Source organism: Ailuropoda melanoleuca, chromosome 12, assembly GCF_002007445.2.
Source record: "Ailuropoda melanoleuca isolate Jingjing chromosome 12, ASM200744v2, whole genome shotgun sequence".
Lineage (NCBI taxonomy): Eukaryota > Metazoa > Chordata > Mammalia > Carnivora > Ursidae > Ailuropoda > Ailuropoda melanoleuca.
This window is the reverse complement of record NC_048229.1, coordinates 70,692,532-70,704,616: the sequence shown is the minus strand read 5'-3', so window position 1 is coordinate 70,704,616 and position 12,085 is coordinate 70,692,532. Positions and strand designations below refer to the sequence as shown.

The following is a 12,085-nucleotide window of genomic DNA, read 5'->3' as shown; positions in this document are numbered from 1 at the left end:
TCCCTAACATTTTAGAATTTTGAGCAAGTCTGAATTTGTGAACTAATTATGTAACAGCATTTTTTTTCCATGAAATTTCCCTTCTCTGAAATGATTCTAGACAGATATCCAAGAGGAGACAGAACAACCCCAGCTCCGCAAAGAGACTAATTTTTAAAATCATAAATGTTCATTTTTGGTTTTACATCACAAAGTCTCTTGCATAAAAATTAAATCCAAATCTAAAAAAGTAGGATAAGCATCCTAAAAATAAAGGGGAATAAAATTAGCGAAATGCTGCAAGAATAGATATTAAGACGTGTTTTCTTTAGTGGCAAAGGAGGTCTGTGGTGCGTGACCTCAGAAACTCATCTATTCACTATGCAGTGGTAAGTGAGTCACTTAAGTGCCCTGGTCGTTGGTTTTCCACCTAATAAAACAAGAGAGTAGGGCTGTCTTACTGGTTTCCAAGCAATGTGTGGAGGACTCCTTGGAGCATGGAAAAACACTGAGGCAAAGAATATATTTTGTTTTCCACCGTATCTATCACTAGCACCTCGGGTTAGCTCTTTGACAACTGAAAAATAAAAAGAAACCTCAACGGATTACATCTTGTTCCACCCAGTATAAGCCAACTGTGAGTAAATATACTGTGGAATGTGCTTCTGTGTATGCATGTGTAAATGGAGAATGGTTTTCCGTGAACATCTAATGACTGTATTAAAAATGTCTGAAATTGCACACCTGTGAGAGAGTCGGAAAAGGCCTTTGATACTGATGTCATTATTTATATAAAGGAACAGATTGGTTTTGCTGAATTCACTGACTTCTAAACTCTGTCTCCAAGTTTATAGTACTTCAGGGCTGTCTTGATTAAGATGTAGGAAGGAATTAAATCGATTCAATTTGGATTAATAAAGCGCTGATTTGAATAGAGTGTTATCCCACAATATTTAGTCTTTCCTTGCTTTTCCTTCACTTTTTAAAAATTCTTTTTCCTTACTCCTTGAGTTTAATATATGATTATTTTACAGAAAGTGCCCATATAGAGTGTTTCAGCACCATACATGTGGCCATTTTATATCGGCTGCAATATTCTGAAATTATAGTTTCATTATCTCCTGGCCTGTTTTTCAGAGAGAAAAATATGTGTGTCCCCACCATTATAAGCTTTGGAGGCTTTGGAACACTATTGAGATTGAAGTGCTGTGCTTGCAAAAAAAAATTTGGTTCTAACAAATGGCGCACTTTGAATTTTCCTTTCTACTGCATTTTTATTCATTTTTTAATTCTCACATGGTGTTCTGAAGCAGTTACAATGAATCACGGGGCTGAATTCAGCTTTGCAAATATGTTAAAAGAAATTATCAGGCTCTTCACTTCATCTAGAAATATCACCCAAGGAAAAAATAATAACCTTTGCTAGCTAGTGTTGTACAACAAGCAAAAAGAATGGAAGCAGTATTATTGCTTTCCATTTGACAAGCGCAACGTTGTACTCTCCGTGAGAGAGGAGCGATTTGTAAACTTCTCTGAACATAGTTACCTTCGTATGCGTTACTTACTAAGACCCATAGTTTGCCTCGGTAATATTACAAATACCCCTGTGGTTGAACAGACGTATGTGCCGTGTTTAAACTCTGCCACGTGAGATGTGGATGATGTTTCCGCACTTGCTCTGGGAAGTGGAGTGGCCTGCGAGTACCTTCACCAGATCCAAAGGTGGTAGAAATTGCTACATACATTTAGGACCCACTGTCACTGTTGTATGGAATGAAATGTGTGGACCTTGTGAAATTTCCCCAGGGCAACTTCATGGATCGTGTGAACAGCATCCCAAATGGTGATTCATGACGTCTTCATCTATGGGTAGCAGTTGACAAATCACTGCCTACGTGTTGCTTCAAATTCTAAGTGTTACTAATCAACTTGTAACCAGCCTTCAGTAGCTGGTCTCTTCCTGACGGCGTGTTCTGCAGTAATTATGAAACCTATCAAGCTGGCTTTTAGTTATCCAGAGACTGGTTTTTCTCTTTTTTTCTATGCAGGATATTTGCTTACCCACAATTTCCCTATAAGCTGTCACACTAAACTTTGGTTTTCGAATCAAAGAACGATAAAGGGAAAATAAGGTAGAAGGTAGCTACGGTCATTTGGAGTCTTGGGTTCATGTATGTACAAGTTTGTGAGATGGTAGGTCAGTCATTGGGTTTGTGAATTTCAGGACTTGTCCATTAGCCTAGCTGTATTTTCATTGCCATGGATAATGCAAAACCATATTTTATGCTACTCTGAAACAGTGGAAAACCTTTTATTTATTTATTTATTTTAGAGAGAGAGAGCACATGAGTTGGGGAGGGGAGTGGCAGAGGGAGAGAGAGACTCTTAAGCAGGCTCCACACCCAGCACAGAGCCCTACACCGGGCTTGATCCTCAACCCTGAGATCATGACCTGAGTTAAACATCGAGTCAGATATTTAACCAACTGAGCCACTCAGGCACCCCTGGAAAACCTTCTTAATCTGAGTTACCATAGAATCTGCCTACATCCTACATATTTACTCAGGTCCCTGCTGTTAAGACTTTTCAGTGTCTTCCTTTTACATAAATTATTAATAAATTCTGCATATTCAGAGGCAATTAAGTAAATTTAAAGTTTTCTTCACCTCTTAATATCTTAACTATTCTGAAGAACACTTTTTGTATTCCATTTCCATTAAGAGGCCCACATTTCAAGTACAAAAAAAATAATGTAGGAATTAGTTTCCTTTTATATCACAAAAAACCAATTTCTTAGAGATGGGCACAGACACAGCTATAGACGCAGATGGGCGTCCGTGTGTGCCTTCAGGATAGTATACTTAACAGTTTGAGTCCTGTTTTAAAGCTGCAACTGTTTAGGCTTTCATGGCCAGTTGGTCAGTTTTGAAAGCTACCTTCTTTGTGGTAGTTGTTGCTCTGACTCCTCTGCAGGGCTGCAAATGTCAAGACTTGAGAAGGACTCAGAATGTGCTCCTCTGTTACCTTCAGGGTGTTTTAATGATGACAGTGTGATTACAGATACTCTGTTTTCCTTTTCCTTTTTGAAAGAAGTGGGGGAGATTGAAGCAAACAGACAACCAACATGAAATTGCCAAGTGAAAGGTAAAATTTGGCTCTTAAATAGTATTTTTTTTAACATTAAATTCGAATCCTTTAAGAAAAAGCTGCTTTTAAAACAATGTGTCCTTAAATTGTATGCTTTTGCCATTAAACATTTATATTTTTCAAATACATCAAGCATGTCATTCATACAAAGCCTTATATTATCTTTAATCATAAAATACAACTAGGCTTATTGAATGTGAATACATTTTGTAGTTTGATACATTATAAAATGCTGTGCTCTGCTTTTTCAGGAAAAAAAAATCTCCCTTTCAGTATAAGTTTGGCTTATGAATATTGTAACTGTTCTGTTCACATTCAGTGAACTGAGAAAAACTTCCTTCTAGTATTTGGAGTCTCTTTCCATGATTTTGTCTTATGAGGATGCATAGTCACTGGTTGAGAATCTCTGAAGAAAGACTATGGAAAGCTCATAACCTTTATGGGTACTCTAGGTTTTGTTTTTATTTTTCAGGATATATCAGGCAAAAACGTTCATTGGTTTACTTTCCAAAGAAAGGTTAAACAGATGTCACAGAGTAGATAATGCTACCGTTTTTCTGGCCAGGACAGTTTTATTTTAGCGTATAACATACATAGTAATTATCTCCCTCAATTAACAGCCCATTCAGAATATCATCGCCACTTAGGTCATACACCAGTTTGCCTTCTGCATGCTTCAAATATTTTTTTCTAGAACATACTCGAAGGCTGTCTTTCAAATCTCTGAATAAAAAGTGTTATTTCACTCAATTACACATCTGCATTTAGAGATTGTAAATCAGAATACTCTAATGGTGGGCAGTACGGTTAAGTCTAGAGTCAGTAAAGGTAAGAACTTTAATTATACTTGAAGAAATCTTTTCCTACCTCTTTTTTTGTCACTTGATAGTAATGGTTTATATCTGCTGAGTATGTAGGCAGCAAAAAAGGAGCATATAGCCAATTAACAAGCTTTAACTGGGCCAAAATATTTCTGGTTTAGAAAAAACATGTAAAAAGTTAAAATGGCATCTGGGCTTAAGCCGGGAGAGATGGTTTCCCTCTCAAGGAATGCGCTGTGAGCTGCTGGCAGCCAGTATTCCCATTGGCTGCGCCCAGAGGTGAGTATCTGCTGGAGTCCCACCTTACTCACCTCTGACTGGAGCCCTTGTAGCAAAACCAAATCAACAGGCTTCAGGAGCATTCAGCAATCCTCCCATGACCGTCCACCATGACATGTGGATTCCTGCTCAGTGAAAACAGGTGTACATGGTAGGTTGTCTTCAATTCTGTGTGTCTCTTACAGGAAGAAGCTCCCATAAACCTTGGGCTGGAGGCCTTCCAGAAGTGTATCCACCTTGCTGAGCCATGACTCCACTCCTCCACTCCCCTGGCCGGGCCCGTCATTCTGGGTATGATAACCTTAACATTTTTAGCTAAAGCCTCTTCTTTCAGCATCACAGGTTATTTATGGGGGTAGACTTTTTTTATACGGATGTATTGAAGAACTGTCAGACTGTGTTGATTAAGTACTCACACTCAAGAGGCAAATTGCCAAGGTTAAAAAGAAGGTGGTAAGGCATCCTACCGTGGAGTCTCTCAGCAGCTTCTCCAGGCTTTGGTTTAGTTTCCTAATAAATAAATCAGGAATGATGGGGATAGTGATAGTAGTAATAACAGTTGTACCTACCCTATAGGGTTGTTTCTGATATTGTATGAAATTGATCTGTATAGCATATTCAGGAACGTGGCAAACAGAACATTAACTACTGGAATACTCTAAGTACATTGTAGTCAATTACATTCTAAAAATAACTTTTATTCACACACAGTAACCAATAGTCACACTCAGTGTATTTTTATAGCATCTCTGAACTAGAAGTACAGTCATCAGAGATGGAGGCCCCCAGTCCAGCCTGGTAAGCGCGGGGTTGTAGGGGAAGCAACTGGTGGCCTTGCTTTCTAGGTTGGTATATTCACTTTCACTGTCAAATCATCACAAACTCAGTGGCTTAAAATGATATAAATGTCTTGTCCTAGATTTGTGGAGGTGAGAAGTCTAAAACGGGTCTCTGTGAACAAAAATCACCATGTTGCCCGGGTTGTGTTCCTTTTGGAGGCTCCAGGGGAGAATGCATTTCCTTGTCTTTTCCCGGTGAGACACCACCCACATTCCTGGGCTCATGGCCTCTTGCTTCATCCTCAAAGCCAGCAACGTAGGTAGACCCCTCTCGCATCCCAGTACATTTACTCTTACCTACTGTCAGCCTCCACCTTCCAACTGAAGGACCTTATTCTTACATTGTGCCCACCTGTGTATTCCAGAATAATCTCCACATTATAAAGTCAGCTGGCTAACAACCCGAATTCCCTCTGCAACTTAAATTTCCCTTTGACACTAAAGGTAACATAGCACAGGATCTGGGAATTAGGACATGGTTGTCCATGGGAGGTCTTCATTCCGCTTACCACTGAAGGTTATCTGTCACGCTAAGGAATAAAAAGGCAGAGGAGAAAAGAAATGCAACACTGAGGATTGAAAATGTTCTTTAATATACAAGGATCCAGAAGGAACACATACCACACACACACTCAAACGCACACAAAGGAACTCTACAGAGCAAGGCCTTCCAAGATCAGTTGCTTAAATTTCCTCCAGAAAGTCAGTATCATCAAAATGCTGCTCTTTCTGTGAGAGAAACACACAGGGTATAATGAAAGCATCGATCATCAGATTGTTTGCAGAATGAATGGAAATTGAGGGATGATTTCATCTTTGCTCTGCACAGATTTGGTTCACATTTTATTAGCATTAATCTGCAAGCCTGTGTCCTCCTTTTACTGTCCATCATTCTTATCAGGAAAAAAAAAATCCCTCAGCTTCCAGGTCATCAGTGAAGTCGATCTACACAGGAAAAAAAACAAGGGGGAAAAAGGTATTATTTGGTTGTATTTGAGCTTATGCTATTTCTGGTTTTGCTTTAATATAAAATTGTAAGGTAAAAACAGTATACAATTATAGTTTTTAAAAAATTAAGCAGGACGCAAAGCATGTTAAATACTAGTGCACAGAATTCCTGATTCTTGTCCCAATTCTTAAATTGTCATTAATATTCGGCATGCACCTTCTACGGACGTTTTTCATGCACGCACATGAACGCGCTTAACAGTGAGGAGGAAGATATATATTGTTCCGGGCATGGTGTGTGGGTGTGGACCCTGTGGCTGGTCTGAGGTGACATCGTTTGGGAAACATTTATGTCTTTATGATATTTAATGTGCCTTTCCAGGAGGAAGAGCTGTCTTTGTGCTATTTCAGAATCTCTTCTATGGAGCTTATCTTAGTAGAGTTTTAAAGCTTTCTAGACAAGAACCAGACCTTCTTTTGAGACTCATTCTTAGTGTATTGTATTTTTCTTCTTCTCCCTCTTCTTTTTTTTTTTTTTTTCCTGACGGGCTCTCCTCAAAGAAGGTGAATTTTTGAACTACAGGCATTACCTGCCATCTTCCTTCCTTTTGGAAAGATCACATCCTTGAATACATTGTTTCCTCGATCTGCTCTCTGTTTCAAGGATACCGGTCATCTACCCTGGTTTCTTAACCATCCTCTGTGGCTTTTCCAGTCCCGAGAATGATGCTCTCGCCCGTTACTCCTGTGACCGCACAGGCAAGTCTACTGCTGTTAGCTTTCGTGGTCTGTGGGAGTGTCTGTTTTCTTACCGGTGTACCACAGAGCTATCCCCAGTCAGGACACTGTGTGAATTCTAACCCTGGCCCAGTGGCCACAGCCTCGTTTTATAACCTCAGATAGACCATTAACCTCTTTGGGCCACTATCGGTCAAGGGGGCCAGTAGAAGGGAGAGGTGGTTTTCGAACTATGCTATGACCCCCGAGTGAAATGAAACTAGGGGCAGCCTTAGGATGGAGCTCAGGGTGGGGGAAGAGCAAAAAGGAAGCTTGCCTCCTTTAGCTCGTTCAGCTATCACAGACAAAAGTAGTACATTGTTTTGTCTTGAACATAATAGAGGATTGGATCCTTAAAAAAAAATACTGAACACTGAAACTCACTAGACTCCTCTCTACATCAGCATCTCTGAGAAGATACTGCAGAATCCTGTTTTGTGGACTAGATACAAAATATCTGTGGAATTGGCCTTAAATTAAGCCAAATCCTCATTTACTGTTTACTTCCATTACAAAAACTTGGAAGAATGTAGATGATTCTCTGCATTTCGGTTGATTCAACTGCTTTTCATCTGATATGTGTATGATCAAAAAACCAACACATTTGAAAACATTTTATAACTGAGCACATTTTCATCACCATAAAAATTTTTATCTCTTTAGGAAACTCTGTTTTTTTCTATCAACTATCTTCCAACCCACTCTACTTTCCCAAACATGATTAATTTCTCCCAGTCGTGGAAATCTACTGGTTCAAAACTCCCACATTTCTATATTTATTTTATAATTACTTTCAGTTGTACTAGACTAGAGATGGTAGAGAAAAAATCATAGGTTAATTACCAAGAGTACGAGTAGCTGTATCTTTTGGCTCTGTGTGTGTTCCTTGTCTTGCTGCTGTGGCTATAGTTTGGGGAGTTAATTAATCTCCATGTATCTCTTTTTTTCAGAATCTCTAAAATGCTTCTATGAGAGTTAAATGTTACAGTTTATATGTTAATCACTTGTCACAGTGCCTAGCACGTAGTAAACTGCAATTGGCTGATAACATTGAATTATATGCTCTCTGTGTCTGCCCAAGAATGTCCCATCGACTGCCAAATTAAAATATATATATATACACACATATATATGTATATATATATATGTGTGTGTGTGTTATTATTAAAAGAGAATAACTTGGAATTATTGAGGTATTTGTACTTCCTCTATTTTAAATGAATTTTTAAAAAATTCATTAAGGTGTATGATCTCATTGTTTAATCATAGAATGTATAACCTCCATATAAAGAATACCATGGAGCAGATGATGCACTATTTTCCAGATACAGAATAATATGAGCCAAAACACCTGTGCAGCACCCAGAGCAGATGTTGCTAAATTGATCTCGTCCTTCTTTTCAGGTAGGCGGAGTTATCTTATGATGGGGGCTGCTTGGAGTGTGCGCTGAGAGTAAGCTCTACCAGAAATGCCTAAGGGGTGAGTCCTATTTATCAGCCCATTCTAATGTTATGAAGAGGGGCTCAAAAATGCATAAAGAATGTCAATGAATTTTTTTCCTCTAAATAAAAATAATAAAGCATAAAAGCAACAAGTAGTAAACTAAAAGATGTTCATAAAATGAAAACATCTTTAGGAAAATATTCCTAAAATGAATAGTCAATCTGATGAAGGAAGAAAACTGGAAAATAAATGAGATATTGAGCTTATTTTTTAAATCTATGATTTAAAAGAATAATTTTTGCCACAATTATAAAGCAATGAAGACTCCGTAGGATACATATTAATCAAATACAGAATTTGAATGTGCATATAAATTTATAACCAGTGTGAACTTATTTAATATTCAAAGATACAAAGCAAATTCCTAAATGGTGCAGTTTTATCTAATTTTCCTCAAGTCCTGAAAACAATTCTTGTAAAATATATTCTGATTTAAATAAATTCAGAATATAATTTCCTTTAAAGATGCATTTTTACAGCACATTTATCAAGTCACTGGATGTCGTACTGGAAAAGCATGAAAACAGAGGGCCGGCAGAACTCAAGTAAAATAAATCATATACTCATTTTCAAATATAGCATCCCAGAATATTAGAACTAAAAACATTTTTAAGGATTAACTTATCCAAACTTCCTCAGCCTTGCTTTTATTTTTTTTATTTTTGTACTAACATTTTCCCTTTAACCATTTTTATCTTCTATGTAAGATACATATTCTTACATATAAAAATATTTATTTCCAGTAATCCCCGGAGATTCGTTTTACAACAGGTAAGATATAAATTACATTGATGTCTTCTGTCCTTCTTTTGCATATAAAAATTAGGTCAACTCACTCAGCCAAACAGAGCATCAGAAATTAGGAGAAGTCCAAATCAAAACCACACTGAGATGCCACCTTACACCAGTTAGAATGGCAAAAATAGACAAGGCAAGAAACAACAATTGTTGGAGAGGATTCTCTAATGAGAATAGGGTAAATACCATAAGTATGGTCATTGCATTTAAATCAGTACTGAAATGAATACTGTAACTTACATTGAAAAGTGAATGGAGCTTTCTATGATGGTTTTTCCCAAATTTTGTTCCTTGGACCATTAGTCCTAGGGAGGTTAATAAGTGTTTCAGTGGAAAGGGGTACTTTTGTTGCATACATTTGTGAACTCTTTGGTGAGACAACAGTATCCACTTTCCACTGTTGTGTATGAGTCCAATTGCCTTAAGGTGCAGACGTGCTCAGTGCATCTCCCAGAGGGAAGGTGGACAACAGTTCCCTGTTCCATTTGACCATGGGACTCTTACGTAACAGGGGGGTCTCACAAGAGCTATGTTCCTTGGAAGATCTGTAGAAGCTGTTTTACATTCTATTGTCCATACCTGTTATTTATTACATGTTTTGTGTGATCTCTGCATTTAATGCCATAAGACTTCAGTGGACATATTTCATATACATATTAGAAGTATAAATAGATATATATATAATGAAATGTACATGTATATATAATTAAGTACAGTTTCTAGACAGAACCTTTATTTTCCTCTATAGTAACGAATCCTTTGAGTCCAGACTTAACCGAACAATAACAATTTACTTTCAACTTGCTCTGTGTCTAGAATAGACATTCCATAAGGATGAATCAGATGCTAAACGACAGTACAACATTGCAGATTATTCCAGGGACTCCTTTTTTATCTCTGTGTTTTCTACAAGGTGAAGATTTGTAGGTGTTTGAAAGGTAAGCCAATTGATGACTTGTACTTTGAGGTCTTGATTCACACATCACAAGAAAGAGTATTATTTTTCAGTATTGTTTCTTATGCGAAGGTCTGTCAGAAAGTTAGCGATCCCATTTAAGAATACTGGGCACATCTTAAAACACCGTAGAAAAGGAGGCAGATCTGTGGAGACAATATTTTAATGAGCAAACTTCTAGGAATGAGCCAATTCAGGCACACTGTCAGAAATCTGCCACTAAGCTCTCTGGGTGGTGGTCTCCAAATGCAAGTCATTTTATATTTTGCTTCTTTGAAAATACTTTAACACCATTGTTCTTGTTTACCTGCAGTGAGCATCACTGAAGAGGCTCCAGGTAGCACTGCTTTGTTTCACAGGTTGTACGTGGTGAAATTGATCCAACCAGCAGACTGTGTGTGATGACACATACAAGAGTCAGAAATCACACACATACCAATTAAACAGCTTATTTATAGTCAGTGTATTTGCTGTCTCTCCTTGCCGTTGCATTGTGTCTTCTGTAATTCACACTGTATGGCAGACTATTAACTCAAGTGGCATATAATGAAACATTGAGATAAATAAAACTAAGAGGTGATTTTTTTAATTACTGGTATAGCTATCGACTCCTAGAATAGTAGATTCAGGTGAAAAGGACTTTATTTGAAGGTAGCCCCTGGCACATACGGCTATTAGTTTAAATTAATTAAAATTAGGGGATGCCTGGGTGGCTCAGTCAGCTAAGCGCCCAACTCTTGATTTCAGCTCAGGTCATGATCACAGTGTCATGAGATTGAGCCCCACGTCCGGCTTCACACTGGACATGGAAACTGCTTCAGATTTTTCTGCCCCTCCCCACCTAAAAATTTAATAAAAATAAAATTAAATGCAGCAAACTATTTGGCTTCCCAGCTCAAAAGTTCAGTAGTCCTCTTTCAACATGCAGTAACCACATGGAGCTTTGGACTATCGGACAGGGTAGGTACAGAACATTTACATCATCACAGAAAGTTCTGTCAATAGTTGCATAGATCCTGTTGTGCCTAGATGAGATCCCAAGGTGTGTAAATATCAAATTTCTTGTCCAGACACATCAGTGATTTGTTCAAGTTCATATCACCTAAATTACTAAATTCAGAAGGAATCTGCCTGTGTTTATAATAGTATGAGTGTATATATTCTTGAATGTGGTTGTAATATGATTGGGGATTATCACTAGTCTTAAAACTGGATTTAGATATGGGAATTAAAAAAAATTTTCTGAGGGGCTCTTGGCCCTCCCAGTAGAGCATGCAATCTTGATCTCGGTGTTATGAGTTTGAGCCCCATGTTAGGTATAGATATTATTAAAAAATATACTTTAAAAAAATAAGAATTTTCCAAAATGCATTGGGATATAATTCACATAATACACCCATGTTAAGTGTAGATTTCCATGAATTAAAAAAATATGCATACTAGGGGTGACTGGCTGGCTCAGTCAGTAGAACATGCGACTCTTGATCTCAAGGTTGTGAGTTCAAGCCCCACATTGGGCATGGAACCTAGCTTAAAAAAATAGAGTTTTTAAAAATGTACATACTAATATAAGCACCAACACCTCAAGATATAGAACAGTTCATCACTTCAAGAGGTTCTTTTGTGACCCTGCCCAATAAAAACCTATTCCAACGTCCAGTCTCAGGCAGCCACTAACCGTATGTATTTAAAGTACTCTTTGCTTTACATTCTGGATCCTTGCTAAACTCACTTTTTAAGTAATTTTTCATATAGATTCTTTAGAAATTTCTGAATAGATGATCAGGCTATTCATAAAGACGGTTAGATATCTTTATTTCCAGCAGTGTGCCTTGTATTTCTTTAATCAGCCATATTTCTTTGGCTAGACGCTCCAGCACAACACTGAAGAGAAGTGATAAGAGTAAACATTTTGTGTCATTCCTAAAATTAGAGGGAAATATCCAATCTTTCATCATTAAGCATGAAGTTACCTGTAGGTTGCCCGTTTGCCTATCTTAGGGATTTGACCTTATGCAATTGTGGGAACTGGTAAAGC

At 37.7% G+C, this 12,085-nt stretch overlaps 1 long non-coding RNA gene across 1 annotated transcript; it reads left to right on the top strand.

Annotated features, from left to right (window-relative positions):
- The first annotated feature begins 524 nt into the window (after positions 1-524).
- LOC117804602 lies at positions 525-9,997 on the top strand. The gene is made up of 5 exons (XR_004629192.1): positions 525-616; positions 4,412-4,517; positions 8,195-8,270; positions 9,038-9,065; positions 9,909-9,997. It is a non-coding gene; the product is annotated as an uncharacterized LOC117804602 (long non-coding RNA).
- The last annotated feature ends 2,088 nt before the right edge of the window (positions 9,998-12,085 follow it).